This window comes from Rosa chinensis, unplaced genomic scaffold, assembly GCF_002994745.2.
Source record: "Rosa chinensis cultivar Old Blush unplaced genomic scaffold, RchiOBHm-V2 RchiOBHmChr0c13, whole genome shotgun sequence".
Classification (NCBI taxonomy): domain Eukaryota; kingdom Viridiplantae; phylum Streptophyta; class Magnoliopsida; order Rosales; family Rosaceae; genus Rosa; species Rosa chinensis.
The window spans coordinates 110,361-129,621 of record NW_020126827.1 but is presented as its reverse complement, the minus strand read 5'-3'; the positions used below and the strand labels follow the sequence as shown (position 1 = coordinate 129,621).

At 39.4% G+C, this 19,261-nt stretch overlaps 1 pseudogene; it reads left to right on the top strand.

The window, feature by feature from the left end:
• The window catches only part of LOC112181241, a 121,858-nt pseudogene extending 105,510 nt beyond the window's left edge, over positions 1-16,348 (top strand).
• Positions 16,349-19,261: the final 2,913 nt, after the last annotated feature.

Here is a 19,261-nt window from a genome sequence, read left to right as displayed (position 1 = left end):
TCAGAGGAAACTACCCCACAAATGCAAGGATCCTGGAAGTTTTACTATTCCATGCACTATTGGTAACTCTAGGTTTGAGAATGCTATGTTAGACTTAAGGGCATCTGTGAACGTCATGCCCTATTCTGTTTATGAAACCCTAGGTCTAGGTGAGCTTAAATCTAATAATGTCATCATTCAGTTAGCTGACAGGTCTAATGCATACCCTAGAGGTTTGTTGGAAGATGTTCTTGTGCAGGTTAATCATCTTTTCTTTCCAGCTGACTTCTATGTGTTGGAGATGGAGGAATCCCCAGTGAGTTCAACGCCATTGCTATTGGGTCACCCTTTCTTAAGGACGGCCAGGACCAAGATTGATGTATATGATGGCTCTCTCACCATGGAATTTGATGGTGATGTCATTGGCTTCAACATATTTGAAGCCATGAGGTATCCTCTTGATGTGCATGATTGTTTTTCTATTGATATTCTTGATAATCTTGCACAGGAAGTATTTGAGATCATGAACGAGGATACCTTGGCCACCACACTTGAACAAGGAGTGGGCTACACCAAAGATGGCGTCACACTCCATTAGGATGTGCTCAAGGAAACTTGTGGGGACGAAATCATTGCTAATGTGTCCTTCCTTGAAGCATCATCCTTTGTAGGTAAGTCTCCTCCACCCTTGTCCATTCAGTTATCTGCTAATAAGACTTTACCTTCAGTGGTAAAGGCACCAGAACTTGAACTTAAACCTCTACCAGACCACTTGAAGTATGTCTACTTAGGAGACAAGGAGACTTTACCAGTGATTGTGTCTTCCTCTCTTACTTCTTCCCAAGAGGAGAGACTGGTGAAGATGTTAAAGCAACACAAGACCGCCATAGGATGGACATTAGCGGATATCAAGGGAATAAGCCCTACTACTTGCGTCCATAGGATACTTCTTGAGGAGGGGACAAAACCCACTAGAGAGGCTCAACGTCGTCTCAACCCTCCTATGATGGAAGTTGTGAAGAAGGAGGTCATCAAACTCCTAGATTGTGGCGTTATATACCCCATTTCAGACTCCAAATGGGTGTCCCCAGTTCAAGTTGTACCTAAGAAGTCAGGAGTGACTGTTGTGAAGAATGCAGAGAACGAACTGGTGCCCCAAAGGACAGTTACTGGCCACAGAGTTTGCATTGACTACAGGAAGCTCAACGCAACAACAAGGAAAGATCACTTTCCTCTTCCATTCATTGATCAGATGCTTGAGCGACTAGCTGGACATGATTACTACTGCTTCTTGGATGGCTACTCAGGCTACAATCAGATTGTCATAGCCAATGAAGACCAAGAGAAGACGACATTCACTTGCCCCTTTGGAACATTTGCTTATCGTCGTATGCCTTTTGGACTATGCAACGCCCCAGGTACCTTTCAAAGGTGTATGGTAAGTATCTTTTCAGATTATATTGAGAAAATCATAGAGGTATTCATGGATGACTTTTCTGTTTTTGGAAAAAGCTTTGATGATTGCCTTAATAATCTTGAAATTATCTTAAAACGTTGTGTAGAAACTAACCTTGTGTTAAATTGGGAGAAATGCCATTTTATGGTTAGACAAGGTATAGTTCTAGGGCATATTGTCTCTTCTAGGGGAATTGAGGTTGATAAAGCAAAAGTAGACCTTGTGCGTTACTTACCCTCTCCCACTTCTGTGAGAGAGGTTCGATCTTTTCTTGGCCATGCAGGGTTTTACAGGAGATTTATCAAGGATTTCTCCAAAATTTCGAGACCTCTATGCCAACTTGATGTCGCTTTTATCGAGCGACCAATTTAACCCTGAAATGTCATTAGTAGTACGTAATAAATAGGGATCGTTCTATTCCGGGGATTGAGGGTACACCTGTCATTGTCAAACAATTAAACAATTAAAATTAAAACAAAGTATAATATTTACAAAATATAGACATATTTACGAAAAGGGGGGAGTTTTTGGTTTTTTGTTTTAATTTCCAAAAATAAAATCTAAGTTACCTAAATAATTAAAATGCAAAAACATAAAAATACAAATGGAATGCAAGAACAAAGATCAAAGTCGAAACTCATGATTAAAATTAATTCAAGTTCATCATTGTTCATCATAGTCATGCAAGAGGAGTTGATCATGTGAAACGTTCAAAAGCAAACAATTTCCCATATTTACTTTCAATGCTAATTAACCTAAGTGAAAGCACCTAGATTAATTCTATCAAACATGCAATCAAGCCCTAGAAAGCTAGTCAATCATGTCATGTTTAACGCAATAAACACCTAGAAAGGCTATCAACTCAAATGTGCAACTTAGTATGAAAAAGTCCACCTAATTGCAATCTTCTTTGATTAAATTCGGTTTTTGTACAAAACCTTTACTACTTATCGATTCAAGAACACAAAACCAAAAAGTTGATTCATGTTCTCAAATTCGTAGCAACAATCACATAAGAACCCTAAATGTTTCGAACCATTCAAGATAATCATACAAAAGATTTCTATCATGCAAATTTAATCAAACACTCACACAAAAGCAACCATAAATTGCAATATATGAATCTGAAAATTAACAATTCATCATAAAATTTCAGAAAACAATACTTGTTCATACATATGTGTCAACTAAGGCAAAACCAACGAAAATACAAAGCAAAGGTACAAGGAGAATCGGATTACACCGTGATGAAGATGAGATGAATGAAGTGATGATGTGGTCTCTTGAATTTCGAAAGCAATCTTCAAGGTGGAGGGTGGATGGTGTGCACGGCTTGTCTTCTTCTTCCTTGGCCTTGCTTGCACTTCGTGGTTGCCCTAGAGGATGGAGAAGAACACGGCTAGGCTAGAGAGATTTCTGAATTATTTTCTCAAAGTATAAACGCAAAAGTGTGGAAAATTCGGAACCCTTGACGTTGAGAGAAGAGAGGAATATATAGGGGACGGCTTCTAGGTCTTCAATCCGTCCACAACCCTAGCAAAGCTCACGGCAATCTCTTGCTTCCTCCACATAATTTTCTCCAATGATTTCGTGCCACATAAGCCCTATGAGGTGGTGCAACCAATCACAAAATTCCAATATAAATTCCCTAAATAATCTTGCCGAAATATATATAGATATTTTCTGATTTCCTTCACCAATTTCGGCAACAATATACTTAGAGAATAAAGGGGGACGAACCTAGACTCCTTTGAGAGCTTTTTGTGTTCAACACATATTCTCTTTCCTTTAAAAGCTCCCTAAGAAATCTCCACGAAATCTCTTTATTTTTTTCTGATTTTTCCTCACGGCAAAACCCTTGTTTTTCTCTTCATTATCTTTTGCCGAATTCCCTAGGGTTTGCACGGCATCCCCTTGTTTTCCTCTTGGCTTGGACGGCTAGGTCTTCTAGGGTTTTATCTCTTGATTTATTTCCATAAAAATAACCCTAGAAAATCTCCACCGAAATCTTCTTATTATTTTCTGATTTTCCACGTCATCTTCCTTGTTTCTCTCTAGGATTTCACGGCAACAACAACTTTAGTGCTAGGGTTTGCGTCACAAACCCTAATGTCATGGGCTTTGATGGGCCTTTATCCAATTTGCCGAAAATCCAAAGAGTTCTTGGGCCTCGTTGCTTCATCTTCAAGCCTTCTCATTTTCCAACGCAAAACACATTATTTTTCCATTTCTTTTTCATGGTTGCGTTGGAAACTTGCTAGGGAAGCCTTCCTCCATTTTGTAGGATTTCCTGGTTGGACTAGGAAAGCTTGTTTCTTCATTTCTGCTCAAATGTGTGGGCCATTTTCTCTCATGTTCGTTCGTCTTGATGTTCGCAAGCTCCTCTTTCCATTTGTGCGTTCATTTCCACTTTCTAGCTCGGAGGTCCTGAAAATAGAAACTAATATGAAAATGGAAACTTACCTAATTTGAAAAATAGAAACTTTCTAAAATTGAGAAATGGAAAGTTTCTAAAAATGAGAAAATAGAAACTTACTAAAAATGAAAAATAGAAACTTTCCAGAAATGAGAAATGAGAAATGAGAAATGAGAAATGAGAAATGAGAAATGAAGACAAAAATGGAAACTTTCTACAATAAGGAACTTTCCCAATCAAAGAATGGAAACTTTCCCAAACAGGGATTTTTCAAGGAAATGGCGCAGAAAAGTGTAGGGAAATGCAGTTAAAACGTCGCATTAAAATGCTCCTATCAATTTCCCCCACACTTAGCTTTTGCTAGTCCCTTAGCAAAATCAAACTAAGACACACACTAAGACTCAACGAAAATTTAAAGACTTGACAAAAACAATGATTCTATTGCCCTTCAACTATTTGTCTCAGCAATCTCTTACTTTCATAACACCAAGATTAGCACTTAACCAAAATTCAATGTTAGGCATTCGAGAGTTAATTAAAACACATAACTTACATATACACAAGTAGGACTTGGTTGAAACAATGGTGATGGTTTCTGTTAAGCATGTTTCAAACAAGTATGATTCAACTCCTCACAAGTTATATCCACTCTTTCTTCTCTCAGATCATGGCAATGCTTAAAAGCTTATACACTCAAGTATATGTGAAAGATAGCAAGTATATCACATAATTCAAGAAACGAAAGCACATGTATAATTTTCTTTAAAGATCTCATGAAGGACACCAACTACTTGCACAGATGGACCTAAGCCATAGGTTCAACTCTTGTAACTCATCTCCACATCAAGGGCTGTCCCATCTTAAGGATCAAGAAGGTCTTCTTAAAGGTTGTAATGGGGCCAAGGCTCAAGGTTTTAAGAAATGAAGGGTAAGGATTTATCAAAGTGTCCTAAAAACCTAGCAGAGCACATGTAGATGTAGAGACCTCAAGAAATCCACCAAGGCATTGCAAAAACGTCACTTTCCCTAGAGGTAACATAAAAGGGGCCTAATGTCTTCATGTTGGGCCCAATCTTCATTGTAAACTTCCCTTGAACTATAGTGAATGGACAAAGGCCAAATTTTTCTGTAGTGGGCCTTCAGTTCAACGTAAACTCCAAAATCACCAAGTATGGGGGACTAAAATCCATAAACATTTTTCTTTCTTTTCTTTTTAGCCGTATACATTTTTTTTTCTTTTTTTGTTTTCTTTTTCTCGGCTTTTTCATATATTTTTCTTTTATGGACAAGTCTACCCCCACACTTTAACTTTCACCTCTTCTCAATTTTCATCCTTAGCACCAAACCCACGAAGTATGTCTCAAAAGATAGCTCCACTAAGTTCTTAGAACAAAGGGTAGGGTTTTAACTATACTAAGCTTCATGGTTAAGGGTTTTAAGGGTGATGAATGAAAAGGCTCAATGTAGGCTCAAAGGGGCTTATCTAGGGGAGTCCCACGACGGGCACAATTAGGGACACAGGTTTATTTGGCAATGGTGGAAATTCCTAGGGTACCTCTATCCCTTCCAGAATCAGGGCCATGTATTGACAAACGTCTCAACAAGCACAAGAGTGAATTCTAGCATTCTCTAGTCCATCAAACTTAATCTATGGCAAGCAATCAATCAAATGAAGAATAATGAGATCATCAAAATATCGCCAAGAAAATAAGAATATATTTTTCATTTCACTCCAAGAAAAAGGAACATGGCTCAATTATCTCACATGGCTTATATGAATCAAAACTCATCCTAACATGCTCATATTCTGTACCAAAGTTTTCGAATCCATATCCACTACAAGGCACACATTTTTCATATATCTCAATTAACCAAAGAATACCATGTTTAAAAATCATCTCAATCTTGTGATCCTCTTTTAGTCATGATTTTAGAGATATAGAATCATCCTAGACAGTTGAAAGGGCATCCTAAGACTCAAAACAAAAACAAAAGCAACGAAAATTTTTTAAATTTTTGACATTTTTCAATTTTTTTTTGTATTTTTCAATATATGACTCAAGATAAAAGTGTAAATCCCTTCCCCCACACTTAAATATTGCATTGTCCTCAATGTAATCAATAAAAAGCATGCAATAAAACACTTAAGCATATAGGGATGAAATTTACGAAAATGACTACCAAAATAAAGAAAAATTGGAGAAGTAAAAGGGAGAGATAAAACAAATCTGCGTTGATGACTCCTCCACAGCTACTTCAGAATTGGGTTGCCTCCCAAGCAGCGCTTAATGTTTATAGTCTTTCAGCCTAGACTTGTACCTCCATTTAATCCTCAGGGTTTGGAACGTTTTTGAGGGGTACATCCTCCACTTCATGTTCCACAAATGCCTCATAGTAAGGCTTCAAGCGATGGCCATTCACTTTGAACTCGTTGCTTGTATGTTCACTCTTTATCTGCACAGCTCCATGAGGAAACACATGAGTGATAACAAAAGGTCCAATCCAACGAGAACGAAGCTTACCTGGGAAGAGTTTGAGACGAGAATGGAAAAGAAGAACTTTTTGACCCACAACAAAAGTCTTTCTTCGAATCATTTTGTCATGGAATGCCTTAGTCTTATCCTTGTAAATTTTAGCACTTTCAAAGGCATCATTCCTTATCTCCTCTAACTCTTGCAATTGCAACTTCCTATGAAGCCCAGCTGCATCCATATCCATGTTGAACTGCTTCACAGCCCACCAAGCTTTGTGCTCCAACTCCACAGGTAAATGGCATGGTTTGCCATAGACAATTCGATATGGTGACATACCTATGGGAGTTTTGTATGCAGTTCTGTAGGCCCACAAAGCATCCTCTAGACGCAAGGACCAGTCCTTCCTGTTGGGGTTCACAGTCTTCTCCAATATCCCCTTAATCTGACGATTAGAGACCTCAGCCTGCCCACTAGTTTGTGGGTGATAAGGTGTAGAAACCTTATGTGTGACATCATATCTCTTCAAGAGAGCCTCAATCGTCCGATTGCAAAAATGGGATCCTCCATCACTAATGAGAACTCTAGGCATTCCAAACCTGCTAAAGATGTTAGACTTGATAAAATCTGCAACAACCTTAGAGTCATTAGTTCTAGTGGCCTTTGCTTCCACCCATTTGGAAACATAGTCCACTGCAAGTAAGATATAGAGAAACCCAAAAGATGAAGGGAAAGGTCCCATGAAATCTATACCCCAGACATCAAATATTTCAACAGTTATTATATTGGACAATGGCATTTGATCTCTAGGACCTAGATTTCCTGTTCTTTGGCACTTATCACAAGTTAAACAATAGGCATGTGCATCCCTAAATAATGTTGGCCAATAGAACCCAGACTCTAGCACCTTAAACGCAGTCTTCTTAGACCCAAAGTGTCCCCCACATGCTTTAGAGTGGCAAAAAGAAAGTATAGCATTATGTTCATGTTCAGGCACACATCTCCTAATCAATTGATCAGAGCAATACTTCCACAAATAAGGTTCATCCCAAACATATTGCTTAACAGTTTTCTTAAGCCTATCCCTATGAGCACGTGACATGGTATCAGGAATCTTTCTAGATACAATATAATTCACAATGTCTGCATACCATGGTTCACTTACCTGAAGTCCAAAGAGTTGCTCGTCTGGAAATGTCTCCACCAGAGGGAGATAATCTTCTGCATGCACTAAGCGACTCAAGTGGTCAGCTACCACGTTCTCACTACCCTTCTTGTCCTTGATTTCCACGTCGAATTCTTGCAAGAGTAGGATCCATCTGATGAGCCTTGGTTTCGCCTCCTTCTTGGTCATCAAGTATTTCAAAGCTGCATGGTCAGTAAAGATAGTAACTTTGGTACCAAGTAAATAGGAGCGAAACTTCTCAAGGGCAAAGACAACTGCAAGGAGCTCTTTCTCTGTGGTGGAGTAGTTCATTTGTGCATCATTGAGAGTCCTTGAGGCGTAGTAGATGGCATAGGGCAGCTTTTCCTTCCTTTGTCCCAAAACGGCTCCAACTGCGTAGTCAGAGGCATCACACATTAATTCAAAGGGCAAGGACCAGTCTGGAGGTAACATGATGGGGGCAGATGTCAACAACTCCTTAAGCTTGTCAAAAGCTTCTTGACACTCCTTGTCAAAGTGGAAGGGCACATCCTTCTGGAGTAGTTGACATAAGGGTCTCGAAATTTTGGAGAAGTCCTTGATGAACCTCCTGTAAAAACCTGCATGACCAAGGAAAGAACGAATCTCTCTCACAGAAGTGGGAGAGGGTAAGTGACGCACAATATCAACCTTGGCTTTATCAACCTCTATACCCCTAGCAGAGACAATATGTCCTAGAACTATTCCTTGTTTAACCATAAAATGGCATTTTTCCCAGTTTAAGACAAGGTTAGTTTCCATGCAACGTTTCAGAATTATCTCCAGATTATTAAGACAATCATCAAAATTCTTTCCAAAAACTGAAAAGTCATCCATGAATACCTCTATGATTTTCTCAATATAATCTGAAAAGATACTTACCATACACCTCTGAAAGGTACCTGGAGCGTTGCAAAGTCCGAAAGGCATACGTCTATAGGCAAACGTTCCAAAGGGGCAAGTGAAGGTTGTCTTCTCTTGATCTTCATTTGCAATTGCAATCTGGTTGTAACCAGAGTATCCATCCAGGAAGCAGTAGTAGTCATGTCCAGCTAGGCGCTCAAGCATCTGGTCAATGAATGGCAGAGGAAAGTGGTCTTTCCTTGTGGTTGCGTTGAGCCTCCTATAGTCAATGCATACTCTGTGGCCTGTTACTGTCCTTTGGGGCACCAGTTCGTTATCAGCATTCTTTACCACAGTGATCCCAGACTTCTTGGGCACGACCTGAACTGGGGAGACCCACTTGGAGTCTGAAATAGGGTAGATCACCCCACAATCAAGGAGTTTGATAACCTCCTTCTTCACTACTTCCATCATTGGAGGGTTGAGACGACGTTGAGCCTCTCTAGTAGGTTTAGACCCCTCCTCCAGAAGTATCCTATGGACGCAAGTTGTAGGGCTGATTCCCTTGATGTCCGCCAATGTCCATCCTATGGCGGTCTTGTGTTGCTTCAACATTTCCACCAACTTCTCTTCTTGTGGAGTCGTTAGTGCAGATGACACAATCACTGGTAAGGTCTCCTTGTCCCCTAAGTAGACATACTTCAAATGGTCTGGAAGAGGTTTTAGCTCAAGTTCTGGGGCCTGGACCACTGAAGGTAAAGTCTTGTTAGTGGATAACTGAATGGACAATGGAGAAACAGACTTACCTATAAAGGGTGATGCCTCAAGGAAGGAGACGTTTTCAATGATTTTATCCTCACAAGTGTCTTTCAACTTGTCCTCTGAGATGGTGACGCCTTCCTTTGTATAGCCTACCCCACTCTCAAGGGTAGTGACTAGGGTATCCTCATGCATAACATCAAACATTTTCTGCGCAAGTTCATCTAAAATGTCAGCAGAAAAACAATCATTAACCTCTAGGGGATACCTCATGGCCTCAAAGATGTTAAAGCCAATAATGTCACCATCGAACTCCATTGTAAGAGAGCCTTCATACACATCAATCTTCGTCCTAGCTGTCCTTAAGAAAGGACGTCCCAAAAGCAATGGAGTGGAACTTACAGGGGAGTCCTCCATTTCCAATACATAAAAATCAGCTGGGAAGATAAGATGGTTAACCTGTACAAGCACATCCTCCAACAAACCTCTAGGGTATGCATTGGATCTGTCAGCTAACTGAATGATAACATTGTCAGATTTAAGTTCCCCTAGACCTAGGGTTTCATAAACAGAGTAGGGCATAACATTAACAGATGCACCTAGGTCTAGCATGGCATTCTTAAATCTAGAGTTACCAATAGTACAAGGAATGGTAAAGCTTCCAGGATCCTTACACTTTGGAGGGATCTTCCTCTGAATTAGGGCAGAGACATTCTCACTTACCTTTACCACCTCCTTTTCACGGTTTACTCTCCTAGTAGTGCAAAGCTCTTTGAGGAACTTGGCATACTTAGGGACTTGCTTGATGGCCTCTAGGAGGGGTAGGTTTACTTGCACCTTCTTGAAAGTTTCCAAGATAGCTTGGTCACTTTCATCCTTCTTAGATTGGGCAAACCTGCGTGGGAAGGGCATGCAAGAAGAAGAAGGGTTAGCAATAACCGAATTTGATAAGTTAGAATTATTACCTTTGATTTCCGGTTTTGCCTTTAAAGATGAGGATGCCTTGGTCTCTTCCTTTGACGTTGCAGGGTCCTTCTCAATACCCAACTTGGTGGGTTCTTGGTCTTCCTCAATTTCTATGCTCATTTGGACCTTCTTGGGTTGCTTGGGTGGATCCACAAATGGTCTCCCACTCCTCGTAGTCACAACTGATGCATTCTCCACATTACCCTTAGGGTTAGGTATTGTGCCACTAGGAAGCTTCCCAGTCTCATGAATCTTGCTCATGAAGTCCACAACTTGGCCCATCTGTTTCTTAAGATCTGCAATATCCTTAGTGTGGGTCTGTTGTCCTTGAATCAAAGCTTGAGTAGAGTTTGTCAAGGCCTGGGTGGAACTAGTCAAGGCTTCCAACGTTTTGTCATAGTGAGACATTGAAGGTCCTGAGTTCTGTTGAGGCGGGGGCATGTAGGGCCTTTGAAAAGATGATCCTTGGAATGAAGGCCCTTGAGGACGTTGGAAGTTCCCACCAAGAGGATTCTGAACGTTATCATTGTTAGTCCACTTGAAGTTGGGATGGTCCCTCCATCCTGGGTTGTACGTATTGGAGTAAGGATCATGTCTAGGACGTTGAGGTCCTCCTTGGTATCCTCCTTGATATCCTCCAATAGCATTTGCAGATTCCCATCCTCCATTCTCATTAAGTTGAGGGCACTGATCTGTAACATGCCCTTGCATAGAGCATACCCCACAAGCTATTGTTGCACTTGGTCCCTTGGAACTTACCACTTGGTTCATGAGTAGAGTAAGCTTATTCAGTTGGTCCTCAATTGCAGTATTCTTGCTCATCTCATGCACCCTACGAGTAGAGTGTCCTACCCCCTCATATTGTTGAGAGTTCAAGGCACGATTAGCTATCAGCTCCTTCCCAACTGTAGGGGACTTATCCACAAAAGCTCCTCCAGCTGCAGCATCCAACATTTGCCTTTCCAAGGGTAAGAGTCCTTCATAGAAACATGTGAGTAGGGTCTCATCCTTCATCTGATGTTGAGGACATTGTGCAAGTAGGGAATTGAACCTCTCATAGTAGGCAGCATAGGACTCATCATGGGCTTGCTCTATTCCACTGAGCTTCTTTCTAAGTGTGATGACCTTAGAAGCTGGGAAGTATTTTTCCAAGAAGGCCTTTCTCATTGTTTCCCATGAGGTGATACGTCCTGCAGGGAGTTCATATAGCCAATCCTTGGCTCTATCAGCTAGAGAGAATGGAAATGCTCTCATCTTAAGAAGGTTCTCATCTGCCCCTTGTGGTTGCATGTTTGCACAAACAGATTGAAATTCTCGAACATGCTTGTTAGCGTCCTCCATATTAAGTCCATGGAAGATAGGGAGCTTGTGCAACAAACCACTCTTTAGCTCAAACTCTGCTTGTCTTCCAGCTGCAGGGGGAGGGTATACTATGCCTGTAGGGGGTCCTCCTTCAACAGTTGCAGTGGAAAGTTCCCTAATAGATGCCATTCTCTCTTCTTCGACTTCTTCAGGTGGCGGTGAAGGTGGTGGTGTAGAGTTGGACGAAATCACAGGTGAAGGTGAACGTGAAGGAGGAGATGGACTTGGTGTAGGTGATGTAGACTCCTCAGAACAGTAGGTCCTCTTCCCTTGTTCGTTAAAGATGTACCCTCTGTGTGTCGAAGGGGAAGGGCTTGTCTGTTCAAGAAGTGAAGGACCCTTCAAGCGAGCGAGCCTTGCTTCAATTTCCTTTAGTGTAGAGGATCTAAAAGGCTCGGTCATTCATAGGAATCCTGAACATCATCAAAATTCAAAGAAGTTAGCAAAGTATAAAGTGAGTTAATTACAAATTAGTGATTTATACATCAACCTTACTATTCACGAGTCACTATTCACAAGTTACTATTCACGACTTTACTATTTATGATTTATACAAGTATAAAGAGAAGTACAAATTACAAACTATCCACAATCTTTTCACAAATAAACCACGTAAGAAGTTTATACAAATATAAAATGTACAAAACAACACAATTTACAAGTGGAGGTTATGTTCAAGTATCTTATTATCTTTACAAAATAAAGTTAATATCTCAATTGATTACAAGTTGTAAGTCGAGCCCAATAGAAACCACTACTATTGGTGAGATACGATCTAGGGATAGTCGCCTAGACATAAGTCACTTCCCTTTGTTTCAGAAGGCTAGATGGCCAGATTAAGAGGTAAGTGAGAGGGAGGACTCATTTTGGTGACACTACGGAGGCTACTCCCTCATTGAGGTTTAGGCCCCTATTGGCTACTCCCACATTGTGGTTTACGCACGGTCTATAGTATCTCTGAGATCCAATTTGAACCCATCACCCAGGGTCTCAACCTAAGACACCACCTATATGCCCCTTACTCAGCTTGAAAAGAACTCATGTGTTAGACAGTTCTCCAAATGTTAATAAAAACCGCCCTCAACTCCAAAAGACCTTAGAAAGGCACTAATGAAGGGTTAAGGCCAATATTAACAAAAGGGCCCTTATCTACTCATACGCATTTACACACTTATAATAAATCAAGAATTTAACAATATTTATAATTAATTCTTTACATTTCCTTTGTTTAACAAGATTAGACACCATTTACACAAAACTTTCACACAAACAAACAAAACGTCACTATTCACATCTAATTATCTTCTTTTTCTTTTTTTTTCTTTTTTTTTTTTTTTTTTTTTTTTTTTTTTTCACGAAATTAAGTAAAATTACTTCTATTCTTTCCTTTTCTTTACAATTATTTTCAACACTTAGGTACGGGAACAGGGAGTCTCGATGTGCAATGGGACTGAAACAGTTACCCTTTTCAAGACTATGTTTAATCCAATATACCTTAGTGAATCACAACATTTTCTTTTGTTATAAATACCATTGATTTCGAATTCAATTCCAAGCGGTAAATCAAGAGGACGTGCGGCCCAAGTATAGTCGTCTAGACACAAAGTCCCTCCTACATCCTTTGGGCAACCTTACTGAAATGGCCAGGTAGGGGAGGACGAACACAAGAGGTAGGATCCATTTTGGCATGAGCTACTCCCACATTGTGGTTTAGGCTCATTTGCACGCACTTCTGAATCCAAGAACCCGTTATGAACGTTGTCCCCTTCCTAGACACCATCCCACATAGGCTATACTTACTTGGATATAAAAGGTCCTAAGTGTGAAGACAGTTCAATGAATGTTAATAAAGGCCGCCCTCAACCTTAAGGGACCTGAACTAGGTACCAATAAGGGGTTTAGGCCAATATTAATAAACACGACTTCACCTATTCCATCTTTAATTTACAACCTATAATTAAAATTCGTATTCAACAATATAAATAACAACCTAAGTAATTAATCTACTAATTTTCGACAATTACAAAATAATTAACAAGTAAAATTTTTTTTTTTTTTTTCGGTCACAATATACAAAACAAATATTCACAATATGGCAAATGATTTTTCAATCCCCGGCAACGGCGCCAAAAATTGATGTCGCTTTTATCGAGCGACCAATTTAACCCTGAAATGTCATTAGTAGTACGTAATAAATAGGGATCGTTCTATTCCGGGGATTGAGGGTACACCTGTCATTGTCAAACAATTAAACAATTAAAATTAAAACAAAGTATAATATTTACAAAATATAGACATATTTACGAAAAGGGGGGAGTTTTTGGTTTTTGGTTTTAATTTCCAAAAATAAAATCTAAGTTACCTAAATAATTAAAATGCAAAAACATAAAAATACAAATGGAATGCAAGAACAAAGATCAAAGTCGAAACTCATGATTAAAATTAATTCAAGTTCATCATTGTTCATCATAGTCATGCAAGAGGAGTTGATCATGTGAAACGTTCAAAAGCAAACAATTTCCCATATTTACTTTCAATGCTAATTAACCTAAGTGAAAGCACCTAGATTAATTCTATCAAACATGCAATCAAGCCCTAGAAAGCTAGTCAATCATGTCATGTTTAACGCAATAAACACCTAGAAAGGCTATCAACTCAAATGTGCAACTTAGTATGAAAAAGTCCACCTAATTGCAATCTTCTTTGATTAAATTCGGTTTTTGTACAAAACCTTTACTACTTATCGATTCAAGAACACAAAACCAAAAAGTTGATTCATGTTCTCAAATTCGTAGCAACAATCACATAAGAACCCTAAATGTTTCGAACCATTCAAGATAATCATACAAAAGATTTCTATCATGCAAATTTAATCAAACACTCACACAAAAGCAACCATAAATTGCAATATATGAATCTGAAAATTAACAATTCATCATAAAATTTCAGAAAACAATACTTGTTCATACATATGTGTCAACTAAGGCAAAACCAACGAAAATACAAAGCAAAGGTACAAGGAGAATCGGATTACACCGTGATGAAGATGAGATGAATGAAGTGATGATGTGGTCTCTTGAATTTCGAAAGCAATCTTCAAGGTGGAGGGTGGATGGTGTGCACGGCTTGTCTTCTTCTTCCTTGGCCTTGCTTGCACTTCGTGGTTGCCCTAGAGGATGGAGAAGAACACGGCTAGGCTAGAGAGATTTCTGAATTATTTTCTCAAAGTATAAACGCAAAAGTGTGGAAAATTCGGAACCCTTGACGTTGAGAGAAGAGAGGAATATATAGGGGACGGCTTCTAGGTCTTCAATCCGTCCACAACCCTAGCAAAGCTCACGGCAATCTCTTGCTTCCTCCACATAATTTTCTCCAATGATTTCGTGCCACATAAGCCCTATGAGGTGGTGCAACCAATCACAAAATTCCAATATAAATTCCCTAAATAATCTTGCCGAAATATATATAGATATTTTCTGATTTCCTTCACCAATTTCGGCAACAATATACTTAGAGAATAAAGGGGGACGAACCTAGACTCCTTTGAGAGCTTTTTGTGTTCAACACATATTCTCTTTCCTTTAAAAGCTCCCTAAGAAATCTCCACGAAATCTCTTTATTTTTTTCTGATTTTTCCTCACGGCAAAACCCTTGTTTTTCTCTTCATTATCTTTTGCCGAATTCCCTAGGGTTTGCACGGCATCCCCTTGTTTTCCTCTTGGCTTGGACGGCTAGGTCTTCTAGGGTTTTATCTCTTGATTTATTTCCATAAAAATAACCCTAGAAAATCTCCACCGAAATCTTCTTATTATTTTCTGATTTTCCACGTCATCTTCCTTGTTTCTCTCTAGGATTTCACGGCAACAACAACTTTAGTGCTAGGGTTTGCGTCACAAACCCTAATGTCATGGGCTTTGATGGGCCTTTATCCAATTTGCCGAAAATCCAAAGAGTTCTTGGGCCTCGTTGCTTCATCTTCAAGCCTTCTCATTTTCCAACGCAAAACACATTATTTTTCCATTTCTTTTTCATGGTTGCGTTGGAAACTTGCTAGGGAAGCCTTCCTCCATTTTGTAGGATTTCCTGGTTGGACTAGGAAAGCTTGTTTCTTCATTTCTGCTCAAATGTGTGGGCCATTTTCTCTCATGTTCGTTCGTCTTGATGTTCGCAAGCTCCTCTTTCCATTTGTGCGTTCATTTCCACTTTCTAGCTCGGAGGTCCTGAAAATAGAAACTAATATGAAAAATGGAAACTTACCTAATTTGAAAAATAGAAACTTTCTAAAATTGAGAAATGGAAAGTTTCTAAAAATGAGAAAATAGAAACTTACTAAAAATGAAAAATAGAAACTTTCCAGAAATGAGAAATGAGAAATGAGAAATGAGAAATGAGAAATGAGAAATGAAGACAAAAATGGAAACTTTCTACAATAAGGAACTTTCCCAATCAAAGAATGGAAACTTTCCCAAACAGGGATTTTTCAAGGAAATGGCGCAGAAAAGTGTAGGGAAATGCAGTTAAAACGTCGCATTAAAATGCTCCTATCACAACTACTTCAAAAGGATGTGGCGTTTGTGTTTGACAAGGAGTGTCAAGAGGCTTTTGACAAGCTCAAGGAACTATTGACGTCAGCCCCTATCATGCTACCTCCAGATTGGTCTTTGCCCTTTGAGTTGATGTGTGACGCCTCTGACTACGCAGTTGGAGCTGTTTTGGGACAAAGGAAGGACAAACGACCTTATGCCATCTACTACGCCTCAAAGACTCTGAATGATGCACAACTGAACTACTCCACCACAGAGAAAGAGCTCCTTGCAGTTGTTTTTGCCCTTGAGAAGTTTCGTTCCTACTTACATGGTACCAAGGTTATTATTTATACTGACCATGCAGCTTTGAAGTACTTGATGACCAAGAAGGAGGCGAAACCAAGGCTCTTTAGATGGATCCTACTCTTCCTACTCTTGCAAGAGTTTGACGTTGAAATCAAGGACAAGAAGGGTAGTGAGAACGTGGTAGCTGACCACTTGAGTCGTTTGGTGCACGCAGAAGACCCTCTCCCTTTGGTGGAGACGTTTCCAGATGAACAACTCTTTGGAATCCAGGTAAGTGAACCATGGTATGCGGATATTGTGAATTACATTGTTTCTAGGAAAATTCCTGATACCATGTCACGTGCTCATAAAGATAGGCTTAAGAAAACTGTTAAGCAATATGTTTGGGATGAACCTTATCTGTGGAAATATTGTTCTGATCAATTGATTAGGAGATGTGTGCCTGAACATGAACATAATGCCATACTTTCGTTTTGCCATTCTAAAGCATGTGGGGGTCACTTTGGGTCTAAGAAGACCGCGTTTAAGGTGTTAGAGTCTGGGTTCTTTTGGCCAACGTTATTTAAGGATGCTTATGCATATTGTTTGACTTGTGATAGATGCCAAAGAACAAGAAATCTAAGCTCTAGAGATCAAATGCCTTTATCTAATATCATAACTGTTGAAATATTTGATGTCTGGGGTATAGATTTCATGGGACCTTTTCCTTCATCTTTTGGATTTCTCTATATCTTGCTTGCTGTGGATTATGTGTCGAAATGGGTGGAGGCTAAAGCCACTCGAACTAATGACTCTAAGGTTGTTGCAGATTTTATCAAGTCTAACATCTTTAGCAGGTTTGGCATGCCTAGAGTTCTGATTAGTGATGGTGGTTCCCACTTTTGCAATCGAACGATTGAGGCTCTCTTGAAGAAGTATGATGTGACACATAAGGTTTCTACACCTTATCATCCCCAAACAAGTGGGCAAGCTGAGGTCTATAATCGTGAAATCAAGGGGATATTAGAGAAGACTGTGAATCCTAACAGAAAGGATTGGTCCTTGCGTTTGGAGGATGCTTTGTGGGCCTACAGAACTGCGTATAAAACTCCCATAGGTATGTCCCCATATCGAATTGTCTATGGCAAACCTTGCCATTTACCTATGGAGTTAGAGCACAAAGCTTGGTGGGCTGTGAAGCAATTTAACATGGATCTAGATGAGGTTGGGCTTCATAGAAAATTGAAATTGCAAGAGTTGGAAGAGATTAGGAATGACGCCTTTGAGAGTGCCAAGATTTACAAAGAAAAGACTAAGGCATTCCATGATAAGATGATTCGTAGGAAGACTTTTGTTGTGGGACAAAAAGTCCTCTTATTCCATTCTTGTCTTAAACTCTTTCCAGGTAAACTTCGATCTCGTTGGATTGGACCTTTTGTTATTACTCATGTATTTCCTCATGGAGCTGTGCAGATAAAGAGTGAACAAACAGGTAACGAGTTCAAAGAGAATGGCCATCGCCTCAAGCCATACTATGAGACGTTTATGGAGCATGATGTGGAGGATGTACCCCTCCAAAACGCTCCACAACCTGAAGATTAAATGGAGGTACAAGTCTAGGCTAAAAGACTATAAACATTAAGCGCTGCTTGGGAGGCAACCCAATTCAGAAGTAGCTAAGAAGGAGTCTACACACGCAGATTTGATTTTTCCTTCCCTATTTCTCTTTCTTTTCATATTTTCTCTTTGAATTTATTTGGTCTTTTCGTAAATTTCTACCCTATATGCTTAAGTGTTTCATTGCATGCTTATAATTGATTACATTGAGGACAATGCAATATTTAAGTGTGGGGGAAGGGATTTATACCTTTTTTGAGTCATATATATTGAAAAATACAAAAAAAATCGAAAAATGTCAAAAATACAAAAATTTCGTTGCTTTTATTGAGTCTTTGCCCTTTGAGTCATTTTGTTTTGAGTCATAGAATGCCCTTTCAACTGTCTAGGATGATTCTATATCTCTGAAATCATGATTAAAAGAGGATCACAAAATTGAGATGACTTTAAAATGGTATTCTTTGGTTAATTGAGATATATGAAAAATATGTGCCTTGTAGTGGATATGGATTTCGTGACTTTGGTACAGAAAATATGAGCATGTTAGGATGAGTTTTGATTCATAACAACCCATATGAGATAATTGAGCCCATGTCCCTTTTTCTTGGAGTGAAATGAAAAATATACTCATATTTTCTTGGCGATGTTTTGATGATCTCATTATTCTTTCATTTGATTGATTGCTTGCCATAGATTAAGTTTGATGGACTAGAGAATGCTAGAATTCACTCTTGTGCTTGTTGAGACGTTTTATCAATACATGGCCCTGATTCTGGAAAGGATAGAGGCACCCTAGGAACTACCACCATTGCCATATAAACTTGTGTCCCTAATTGTGCCCGTCGTGGGACTTCCCTAGATAAACCCCTTTGAGCCTACATTAAGCCTTTTCTTTCATCACCCTTAAAATCTTTAACCTAAAACTTAGTATAGCTATAACCCTACCCTTTGTTCTAAGAACTTAGTGAAGCTAAACTGAGACTTACTTGAAGATTTAGGCGTCAACAACGAAGGATGAGAAGAGGCGAAAGTTTAAGTGTGGGGGTAGACATGTCCATGAAAGAAAAATGTATGAAAAAGCCGTGGAAAAAGAAAAAGAAAAATGAAAATATGTGTACGGCTAAGAAAAAGAAAAAAGAAAAATATGTCTATGGATTTTAGTCCCCCATACTAGGTGAGTTTGGAGTTTACCTTGAATCGAAGGCCCACTACAGAAAAATTTGGCCTTTGTCTAACTCACTAGAGATCAAAGGAAGTTTAGAGTGAAGTTTGGGCCCAACATGAAGACATTAGGCCCCTTTATAACGCCCCCATGGGATAGTGACGTTTTTGCATACTTGGTGGGTTTCTAGAAGTCTCTCTACATTACATGAGCTCTACTAGGTTTTTAGAACACTT